Source organism: Grammomys surdaster, unplaced genomic scaffold (assembly GCF_004785775.1).
Source record: "Grammomys surdaster isolate TR1022 unplaced genomic scaffold, NIH_TR_1.0 67, whole genome shotgun sequence".
Classification (NCBI taxonomy): domain Eukaryota; kingdom Metazoa; phylum Chordata; class Mammalia; order Rodentia; family Muridae; genus Grammomys; species Grammomys surdaster.
The window spans coordinates 1,544,145-1,556,507 of NW_021604569.1; the positions used below are offsets into that span (position 1 = coordinate 1,544,145).

General features: G+C 41.6%; 1 pseudogene; it reads right to left on the minus strand.

The window, feature by feature from the left end:
- Window positions 1–453: 453 nt before the first annotated feature.
- LOC114630463 lies at window positions 454–1,207 on the minus strand (annotated as a pseudogene).
- Window positions 1,208–12,363: the final 11,156 nt, after the last annotated feature.

The window sequence follows — 12,363 nt, forward strand, 5'->3', positions numbered from 1 at the left end:
CAGAGCTGTGTGAAGTGCTCTCTCCTCCTGTGTCCCTGCTCTTCTATTTAACCCTCACCTCCTGTGTAGGAAGCATTCATCAGGTTACAGCTAATTTCAAGTTTTAACTTTCCTTCACTGAGGAGAACATATCACTCTCAGTAAGTATAGTTTCAATTTCAAGTTTCTGGTAGGAAAAATTTGACATGCACAGTTTGGGCCACAAGTCCATGTGTAATCTAACTTTCTTTTGACCAAGCATGAAGAAGTACAGCAAAGATGCAGACTGTCTGGGGCCCAGCTTTCTGGAGAGGAAGCCAGCAGGGCCACTGTGCAATGAGCCAACATGGAAAAAAGAACCTACCTCTATTTTGAGTGGAGACAAAAAAGACCCGGTAACGCAATCCCATTTGTTGTTGTTTAAATTAATCCACTTATTGAAGGTTAGACAAGCCTCAAACAGTAGTGCTTCTTCTACTCTTTCAGGTCCTTCAGTCTTCTGGTAGAAGACTTGACCGTGGCTGCAGAAGTGCAGGTTCTGGCCCCACCAGCCACCATTTTCATGTAGAACCCACAGAGTAAGATGTCCACGGCTCATCTCTTCATCTTGGTCTTGCCATAGAAGGAGCAAGTGTATGTGGCGTGCTGGGCGACTTCAGTTCTTTTCACCATTTTGGAGAGGGAGGCACTATAAGCTGTTCCATGTTTCCACAGGAGCCCACCCTTCTTGGTGTAGAAACCATGTCACAGGAAAGTAAGCCCAAGCTCAGAGACAACCACGTTTTTTAAAACAAGAAAAAGCAAAGTTTTATATAAAATATGCCTATTGCTAATATCTGTATTAAAGACCTTAGTGGCATGTATTCAAAGGTTTTGTGAATCGGATACATTTTACTTTAATCTTTTCTATTATGAAAAAGTCTCAGACATGCAAAAGTAGTACAAAGAATTCTCTAGTCTTCACTCAACAACGCAAAATGTTAAACCAATTACATAACCACAGTGAAACAGTCTGAGACAGGGAAAGTCACAGTAGACTAACCTACAGACATCATTTGCATTTTGTCAACTATCTTACTGTGCCATCTTGTCTGCTGGCCAGGATGCTACTCAAGGCCACATAGCACATTTGCTGACTCGTCTCTGCAGGCACTTTGATCTGGGGTGGCTTCTTACTCTTTCTTTGTCTTTCATAACCTGGTGCACTGGCACAGCACATGCCAGTCATTCTGTAGGAACGTCTTTATTTGGCCTTTGCCTGACTTTCGTTCATGATTAAAACCAGCTCTAATCTTTTGGAAATATCTCCACCGTAGTGGAGAAATGGGGTTTTTATGTAGTGTTAAAGGATCTTCTCAGAGGGGAAAGAATTAGTAGTGGCAAAGAGAAAAGTGCTGGGGCCACAGATACACCAGGCAGAGCCTCTTTAGGTAAGTGACTGGAGGTGATGTCCCAGCAGGAAGCCTGCAGGTCACACACCTTCCATGTGCAAGAAGCCCAGAGCAAACTGGAAGTAGGGTGCAGCTACAAAATTTCTAAGCCTACTCCAGTGTGTGTGTGTGGGAGGTGTTTTCTCCAGAAAGGTTTCATGTTTTAAGAGCTATATAGCCTCCCCAAATGTTCAAATCCATGTGCCTATGTGAGGGACCTACGTTATTTGAATCATCACAGATCCTGTATTCTTTCTAATGCCCCAAGGAGATTTGAGTGCTTGATTTTAGAAATGACAAGATGTTTCTCTATTCTACTATATTCTTTTACTGTTAGATCTGCAATTTGTCATTTCTTCAAGGATTCTTAATTAATTAATTTCTAAAACCCTCTTGGAAAATTATATTTAGAGGCCTGGAGATATGGTTCAGGAATTAAGAGCATATTCCTTTTTTTTTTTTTTCCAGAGGACCTGGTCAGCACAATACTGTCTGTAATTCTAGCTCCTAGGGATCCAAGATTCTCTTCAGGACTCTGTGGGTATCTGTGCTCACTGCATTTTGTGCGTTTGCACATAAATACACATACACATGTATTCGCACACAGATCGAGAGGGGGGAGGGAAAGAAAGAGGGAGGGAGAGGCATGGGAAGGGAGAGGTCGAAGGGGAGGGACAGAGTGTTTAAAATAAAAGAAATCATTAAACTTCAGAAAACAAAGGTCTGAGCACTATGTATGTTCATTACTACTGATAATCCATAGCTGGAAGTGACAATTTATCTGCATTTCCTGTGTAAATAAACTGAGATACCACTAAGTTAAGCAACTGAGCTAATTATTAGATCCTAGAGCTAAAATTTGGCCCCAGGCAGTTTGATTCCAGAAGTAACATTGTTAGCTACTCTGTGTGACCTACTAATATACCCAGAGGAAAGTAACTCACTATAAATATAATTGTCCATGTCTCCTTGTTACTCATTTCCACACACCTGGAGTGGCTCTGGTGTGCCAGCCTCTTTTCCTCCAGGCTTCATGTCAAGTACGTCTGTGTTCATCTTGTTGGGCTATTCATATTACTTCCTCTGTCACATCCATCAGCTCTGAATTAAAGTGCTTTCTCTCACTGTCTTGACTGCATTTGGCAGCCTGACCTAAGAATATTGGTCTTGGCACTACTGACCCAGAATCACCACAGGAAGCTGACCTAGTAATTATTCTCTTGGCTCTGTTCACTGTACCCTCATGCCCATATGCAATCATTTTCTACAGATTTATATCTTGAAAACTTTCAAGCCTTCAGAACACTTCAAATAATAATGTAATGGATACAAAATATTTTTTACATAGCTACAACAACCAAAACTTATCTCTTATCACTAGATTCAAACTGACCCATCTATCCAAAACAGTCCTGTGTGCTTAGCAAATTTTCGTGTACAGCTTAAATGCCAAGAGCACCTAAATTTTGACATCTTAACAGAAAGACTCATAAGTCCTAACATCAGGTTATACTTATGGCTAAAGCTTATTCCCACAAAGGGTACCAAAAAAAAAAAGCAACAGGCAAAAGATAAACATTGAATGGAACCCCAAAAGACAAAGTATCAGTTTTAAAGTTACTCCCAATCAGGTGTCACATTAGCTACACCAGACATTTCTGTCTGATGTCAGACACATATAAAATCCCTCTACCAGTCCTAACCTCAAGGTCTTAGACTATTAATTTTTTAAAAGATGTATATTTTTTATTTCATGTATAGAAACGTTTTGCCTACATGTGTGTATGTGTACCAAACACATAGGATAAAGTAACAAAAATAATGATGTATTTTCCTCCTTGTCAGAATATATTTGGTAATAAAAATTTATCCCAGAAGATACTGATACACTGTTGTGTGCCTGTCATTGTGGTGTGGATGAGACCGTTTTGTCAGCTCATGTATTGGAATACTTGGTCCTAGTTCCTAGTACTGTCTGGGAGAGGTTTGGGAGGTGTGGCCTTGCTGGAGGAAGTACTTCACTGGGGTGGGCTTTGGGAGTTTAAAGACATGCCATTTCCAGTTTATTCTCACTGCTCCATGCTGTAGTTGAGATACAAGCTCTCAGCTAAGCTTCTAGCTCCAGTCACCACGCCTGCTGCCTCTGCTGTGCTGTCCCTGATCGTAAACCTGTGAAACTGTAAGTCAATGTCAATTCTTTCTTCTTTCAGTGGCCTTTCTCACAGTGTTTCCTCATAGCAAGAAAAAAAGTACGTAATACAGCAATGGGCAGTTAAAATTGCAACTGTCCATTTTTAAATTAGCACCATTATGAGCTAGTCACCGTAATATTTTGATAAGATAAACCATTATTGTCTGATGGTATCATTGCAATCTGTTCACTTTGTTCCTCTTTGAAGCTTCTTGCTGGCTGAAAAGAGTGGAGAAAAATGGTGTCCATACTGAGTGTGGTCAGTACCTGGCCTGGCACTTCATGTCTGACAGAGGGAGAGATTAGCAGCAATCTGTTCACTCAATCCTTCAGTAGGCACACTGAGTCGGATGTGGTCCAACTAGGCCGTAGGTCTCTTTAAGAGCTAAATACTGCATATGGCATTTGTTGAGTCAGTTATTGTTCACAGCTAGAGAAAAATTCATTAGGGACATTGTTCACCTGGAAAACTCTTAAGTTCCTTTCTTGTACATGGAGACAAGTATGTAAATAAGGTGTTTTTCACTCTTAAACTCAAATGATTACACTAAATTAGGAAATTAATTTTGTTAGTGAAATTCACTTACACCTCTTTTCAGATCAACCCACATTTGCTCATCATAGGGGCCGGGCGATGGTGGCACATGCCTTTAATCCCAGCACTTGGGAGGCAGGGCTAGCCTGGTCTATAGAGTAAGTTCCAGGACAGCCAGAGTTATACAGAGAAACCTTGCCTTGAAAAACAAATTAAATATATAAATAACCAACCACTTAAAAAGAAATACAGAAAGTTCTTATGCCACCTGTTCTCCATGCTTCTGTCTACTACCAAACATGAGACAGACCAATGTTTACAGGATACAGAACCCTAAGACACAGGAAGCAGGGCAGAATCAGGGTGTCAGGGCTGGATGAGGGAGAGCCTCCGTGGTAAAGCACATCAGCATATGAACACGACTCTGGCTTTCACTCTGAAACCACAGAGATTAACTAACTTAATAAATAACTAAATAAAACTTAAATTTTCACGTAAGATATATAGAAAGTTTTAATATTTTTCATCTTTCATAACATTCAGCTTATTGCACACAAGCTGAAGACACCAAGTATGGAAAGACAATGCAAGGAGATCATGAGGGGCTACAGAGGCTGTGGCAACGGTAGCTTAGGGGGAGGTTCTTTCTCTCTCTCTCTCCCTCTCTCTCTCCCTCCCTCCTTTCCTCCATCCCCCACCCCCCGTGTGTGTACATGCACACACACAGGGGGAGTGCCATCCTCTATTGTATCAATCTTATTTTTGAGACAAGGTCTTTCCCTGAACCTGGATGAATCTGGATCTGCCTATGTTTGTCTAGACTAGCTTGGTCAGGCATCTCTAGCCAGGTACCTGTCTCTAGCCACGCCACACTGAGTCTATAGGTCTAATGTAACATCTCTTGGCTTTTGCATGAGTTCTGGTGTTATGGACTTTGTGACCCCTAGAAAAAGACCATAGACTCGATCCAATTAAAACTAAAAGATTTACTGATTAGCTGCTAGCAAGATGAACAGTCTCTGAGACAAACTTGAGGTTACTGTGAGAAGGGGGTGAGAGAAGGGATTTTAAAGGAGAAAAACCACAAGAAAACCTTCAATTCTATGCAAACAAGCAAAAACTGGTCTGTTCTGCCAAGCTAAGTGGTTAAGGCAATTGAAAACAATCTTTGGGTATCTGCGTAAGCAAGTTATAGAAGCAAAAAAGCCATTACTCATATCATAACAAGTAGACACAGCCGTACATTTTTGGGTGGGTCACTGAGTCAGGGTAACTAGGAACTTAACTTCCAGGGATTAGACTCAGAGACAAATGACTAATGGGTGCCAAGATGGATGCCTAGTATAAAATGGAGTTCTTTTAGCCATCACACTGCGGATCCAGGCTCATGTGTGTGTTGCAAGCAATCATCTTCTGAGCCAGTCCTATCATTTCATTTGGAGATGTATAAGTGACAAATTAAAATTACATACACTTAAGTTATATACATTTATGGTGTGACATATGCATTGTGAAATCAGTGAATAAACTCACAGCCTCATAGTTTTAAAAGGAAAGCAGACACTTAAGATACAAACTAACAACATGCGATGTACCTAGATATGGTGATGAATGTCTGAAAAACCAGATCAAAAGAGGCTGAGGACAGAAGGTGCCAAGTGAGAGGCTGCCCTGGGCTATGTTCAGACCAGTCTGGGCCACAGAGCAAAACCCTGTCTCAAATAAGCAAACAAACTGGGGAATACTCATAAAGCCACTTGCCATTCATGCATGGCTCCCACTAATCTCTGTATCCTATTAGTATGTGTGCTGCAGAAGCAAGCATTCCTAGCCTGCTTCTTATAATAGTTCTCTGTCATGGACAAAACACAAAGTAAGTGACCCAGAATTGGATAGGGTAGCAGAATTCTTCGATGGAAAGCTTGCTCAGTGAGTGACACAAATGGAGATCATTCATGTCTTCCTAAAGCAGGTTCTTAAAGGGGATTCCTAGGCTCTGGGACCGAAAGGACATAAATCTGGAGGAGCTTGCACATCTTGTAAAAAGGTGTATCACAGAAGAGAATCACAGCAATGCATGGAAAGAAACAGACTTGTGAGGGAGATAGACACAGAGAAGAAAGGGGAGGGGGGAAGGGGAGATTTACAGTTCTTTGAATCCCTGGGTTTAGTGTACATACAGCCAAAGCCTTTCCCCCTTATCCCCAAGAATATGAAATGCTAAACTCTGTTCTTGGCATAAATGACTGAGTGAGATTTTCTGCCCCTTAACTAATAGAAAGACACTTTGCCCATTTCTGAGCAATGCACCTATTTTTAAAGTCAATCTCACTTCTATATTCAGGAGACTAAAATACCCTGGCAACAAAAAAAGTGTACGCTAAAGTACCTTTAGCTAAATATTTACCTGGGGTTTGTTTGAAAATGTGCAAGTCTGTGAGTGTGTGTGGAGATGGAGGGAGTCTGTGTGCATGTGTGTCTGTGTATCTATGTGTGTCTGTGTCTATGTATGTAGTCTGTGTGTGTATGTAATAAATGAATCCACAATGACAAATATGTAACATTTTTGACACTGCTGACCAGGAATTCACATTTAAGATAGGATGATAGTTAGCAGCTGAAGGGCCCTTGTCAGCAGGCCACCCTCCAAGGCAGCTAATACAGAGTCAGATGGCACTGTCTGCCCCTGAAAATTTTCACAGTGAAATGGTTGAGTTCCATAGTGCAAATGCTTACACTCTACATAAACAGAGCCTGAGACCATGACAGCCTCGCAGCCACACGAACTCTCCAGCAGCACCCGTGTCTCACTTGCTTACTTTGGTAGGCCTCCTCCATACAGAATTATTTCTCTTGAACTGATTGAAAGACCAATCTGTCCCCTATCAGTATAAAGTTGCTCAGCCTCCAAGCAAATCTTCCCTGCAAAGTTTTCAATAGGGCATCAGGAACAGGCAGTGTAGAATTTATTAAGTCTATGGCAGCTGTTACCTGGCTGTTCTCATTTGGTCCTTTCACTAATATATGTATAGATGTATAGAAAATTTAGGCCTGACACTAGCTATCATTGCAATAAATCATATTAATAATGTTGTAATTTTTATTCTATTTTTCAAGGATATGTAAATAGTTGATATCTGACACATATTATGTGATATATAATGATAGAATCAAGATAATTAGTGTATCCATTACCTCAAATGTTTTTTTTTCTTGTCCTAAAAACATTATCAGTTTTTTTCTCTCAGCTGTTTTGGAATGCAAAATAAATTATGGCTGGCCTTTGTCTTCCTGCTATATACTGCACATTTTTTTTGTTAGCAATCATCACACTGTATGGAGAGAATATCTTGTATATTGTATGGATGTATCATCTGTCAATTAAAATAAAAACCTATGGCCTTTAGGAAAGGATAGAATAGAAGGTAGGACATCCAGGAAGCAGAGAGAATTCTGGAATAGGGTGAGGCTTGGAAGAGTTTTCAGAGAAGATGTGACAAGACTGACTTGTGGTACCTGAACACAGGTAACTGGCCACACGACAGAATGTAGATTAGAATAAATGGGTCATAATAAGTTTTGATCTAGTCAGAGAAGAGCCTAGCTATATGGCCAAGGTATTTGTAAATGTATTTTGAGTCTGAGTCTTATTTTTGAGAGCATGGGGCTGAAAGGAAGAACCAGACCTAACTTTTACAACACTGCTATGCACTGTTGAAGTGAAAACTTATGGGTTCTTTGGAAAGTCAGTTGTGTCAGATGGTGTTTTGCTGAGACAAGCACATGAATGAGTGTTTTGCTGAAGCAGATACTAGTGAAAGGTTGTTTTGTTACAGCAAGCACTTGAAAGAATGAGTGGTGAAGGATTCTTTGATAACAACACGCATGTATTGGTTTGACTTACATTTCGTAGGTGAGCTCCCTTTGTCATGACTCCGTAGAGAACTTCTGGTGGTGTTCTGTTTTCAAGGACTCGGGCTGATTGACAGAGTGATATCAGTTGATATAGATAGAATCACGTGGAGTTTTGCTAAGACAGACTCATGTGGTGAGGCAAAACCAGTGGGAGGACACATGGTGTTTGAAGGGAGGATAAATAAGAGTCAACCAACAGTGACGAGGGTTTGCTTGAACAGCTAGCTTTGCAAACTTCTTAGTCTCTCGTCTTTGTTGCTCTTCACTTCATTGAGAGAAGCACAGCTAAGAACGACCTGGTGGTCGTGAGTCCTTATGCTGACTCGTGCCAATTCGTCAGAGGCCTGGCTGTTTCTGCTAGGTCGTGCCACCATTGCTGATTCATGTTTGCTATTCCAACACGACTGAACTGGACAGCTGGTATATCTGTGAAGTGTTTTGAGCTGGATTGAGCTGCCACTGCTGATTCCTGTGAACTGACCTGCTGATTTCCTGACAATGCAGATTGAAATCATCTCAAGGAACTATTTCTAAAACAGGTCCACTTCCCCATATCTTAATAATCTTTCTTTCCCACTACCTCTGGTGGGTGGCGGGCTAGAAAGAAGGTTAATGCATGTAAGAACTATTCTTAAATTAGGATTGAGAAAAATTTAAGCCTACACACTGTCATTTTCTCCTTAGCCATGGTCCCACTGCTGTGCACTGTCTTCTTCTTGAGCTTCTGCCACAAGCATAACTCTCAGCCACTTACTTTGGTGGTTGAAAGGAGTTGAAAGGTAATTTTACTTCCACCAGGAAAACCACATTTCAGTTCTTTTTATCTAACGTGGCACATTTCTAAATGTGTTGGACCAGCCAGCAGAGCAGAACATAAAGACCCAATGAGTAGTTAAAGAGTTGTCCTCAAGAGGGTGGGGAGAAGGATTTTGTATTGTATAGGCCTATGTCCTGTTTACACAATATAGGGCCGAGGAAAAATGGCGTCTCAGGACAGGAGGTGAAAGGTGCTATGGCTTAAGACCATTTGAGAAAATGGCCAAACCCAAGCCTGGCATGGGGGTAGAGAGGGAAAGGCGGATGGGAGTGATGACTCTCAAAGTCATATGAGTGATGATGAAGCATAAAGTGCCACCGAAATACCAGTGACTTGAAGACCAGAGTTCCTCCCAAATTGTCCCAGGATATGTCTGTCCTTCTGCCACTGCTGCTGTGAGGCTGGTGAAGTACTCAATACACAACTGTATTACAGAGTTAATTTATTAGGCATGAATTCACAATTTAAAGCGCTGAAGCAAACCACCTAAGATATATTAAAGTAACAATTGCTTTTTGGGAATATTGTCTTTGAAAATTTTGTGTCACAGAAGGCTCCATCTGCATGAAGCAGACAAGGACTTTGTCAGCATCAGTTTCTTAAAGCAGCATGCTTGATTCATTCTCGATATGGTGGTATTGACTGCCCTCTGTCCTCAGAAGAATTAGCGGCTCACCTCTGCTAGTTACCAGCCACCAGCAGCCTTCTCCTCATGTCTCAGTGTACCACATAAACATGTTATTTCCACATGTGTACATGTGTTGGAAGAGCCGCTTCAATGATCTGAGACAGTTTGTGAGGGGGGAAACGGTCTTCAGCTTGTTTCTTCTGCTGACAAAATTCAGGAGTTAAAGTCAACTGTTTTTTCCCCATCATAGAGTTTGACCATCACTGACTATGTTCAGGACTCTGTTTGAAATGTGTTCATTCCCTGAAGTGTCCTGACTCAAAGGACCAGTTGTTCTATAGTTTCTGTGCTACCCCTTAATTAGAAAGTTCTAGGGCAGTAATTTTCTGCCCTGATGTATGTTGAAATTACCTGACTTGTCAGTTTGGGTTTTATTTCTGTGAAGGGACATTATGACAATGGTCACTCTTATAAAGAATAATATTTAATTGGGTCTGGCTTTCAGTTCAGAGGTTTAGTCCATTATCTTCATGGCAGGAAAGGGTGGCACATAGGCAGGCACAGTACTGGAGAAGCAGCTGAGAGTTCTACATCTTGATCCTCAGGCAATAAGAAGGGCTGTGAGGCATTGGGTCCAGCGTGAGCTTCTGAGACCCCAAAGCCCACACCCAATGACACACTTCCTCCAACAAGGCCATATCTACTCCAACAAGGACACACTCCCTAATAGTGCCACCAAATACATGAGTCTATTGGGGGCCATTCCTATGCAAACCACCACACCTGTACGTATTTTCCCCCAACAAATTAATGTTTGGATCTTGCTATAAGCCAGAGACTCTCAAATATAATTCACATACCAACAGCATTACTCAACAATTTTCTAAAAATGCAAAATTTTGAACTCACCTCAGACATATTGTAGATATTTTGAGGATGTGGCCAGCAATTGCATTTTTAACAACCCTCTGGGTGGTTTAGATTTTCATTAAAGCTTAAGGATGTTTGGTTTACAGCCAAACATTTAGGCAGAACTCAGGGAGTCTTTCAGAAGACTTATAGTGGGGGGTGGGGTGGCTAGGGGATTGAGTAAGTGGGAACTGTCAAGAATACCTACAGAGCCTGCCTGTGGGTGCTCATAGAAACTGAACTACCAACCAAAGAGCATACATATGCAAGAGCTGGACCTAGGCCTCCCACATGTATGTAATAGATGTGTAGCTTGGTCTTGATGTGGGTTCCCCAACAATTGGAGTAGTCAATTGGAGTAGTCAAGTCTCTGACTTGAACTCTGTTGCCTACCTTTGGATCCTGTTCCCCTAGCTGAGCTGCCTTGTCTGGCCTCAGTGAGAGAGGATGTGCTTAGTCCTGATGGGACTTGTTATTCCAGAATGGGTTGGTACCCAGAGGGGGCCTCCCACTCCTCAGAGGAGAAGGGTTGGAAGAATAGAGGAGGGGGTGGGAAGGGGGTTGCAATCAGGATGTAAGCTAAGTGAATGAATGAAGAAAGAAGGGAAGGAAGGAAGAAAGGAAGGAAGGAAGGAAGAAGGAAGGAAGAGAGAGAGAGAGAGAGAGAGAGAGAGAGAGAGAGAGAGAGAGAGAGAAAGGAAGAAGGAATGTCTGGCTTAGACAAATTAAATGAGAATGCTGGAGGCGAGGCACGAGTAAATACACTGCTTCAGGTGCTCCTAACATGCAGACAATCTCCAGAGCACTGCTGTGGACAGAAGCCCCAAGAAACTTGAAAGACTTCCTAGCTGACTAAGCTTTCATTCCTCACACCTGGCTATGCCCCACCTTCTGGTTCAGGTCTCTTCCACAAAACACTGGCAATAACTGAACAGATTTTAGACTTAACTCCGGGACTTATTTTTGGCTTTAGTTTGACTTCATATTTAAATTCATCACTTATTTGTAAATACCCATGAAAGTAGACAGCTATGGCTCACAGCAGATGTTCTTAGGGACTTTTTTTTTTTTTTCCTAAGAACTACTCAGGAATGCATTACAAATGGAAAAATAGAAAAAAAAATTTTGGACTCTAACATTTTAGAGCAGAAGTTCTCGATCTTGGCTATATATTAGAGTAAGCTTTTTAAAACTCATGATGCCTAGACCATATCCCAGACCAATAAAATAAAAACCTCTGGGGTAGGACCCAGACACCAATATATTTTAAAGCTCCCAGGTGCCTCCGGTCGGCTGAAAATCACACTCTGGCAGAGCCTTGAGTGGGGAACCTGATCTTCAATAAGAGATGGGAAAACTGAACGGCACAGAATATCTCACGACAGCCAGCCATTAGCTTCACATACACGTGTTTGTCCTCTATGCTTTAAAAAAAAACAAACCTTATTCTCTACACAGACAGGCATGGCCCCACTAATGGTGAGGGAACATGAGAAAAGGAAAGATACGCTATGAAGGAGTGTGGCCGAGCCTGACAGCTGCTCATCTTGGTGACGTATAGGTGAAAGTTGGTTAAACTTTTTATCTATTTACCTCTGAGTGAATTTATCTTTTTTCATAGTTAGAAGATTTGGCCATATATTTTCAAAATTTGTAGATTTATATAACTAAGCATCCAACTGGGGATGTAGCTAAGTAGCATGCAAGAAGGCCTGGGTTCAATTCCCAGTGTAAGTCACTCCTGATGATACACACATGCAATCCTAGTTCTCAAGAGGTGGGGGCAGAAGGGGCAGATGTTGAGGGTTAGCCTGGGCTATACAAGGGAGAGAGAGAGAGAGAGAGAGAGAGAGAGAGAGAGAGAGGAGTCAAAATGCATAACCTACAGAAAATAGACAAATTCCTAAAAACACCCAATTCCCCAAAACACCCAAGAAGGAGTAAAATTCTCTATGGGAG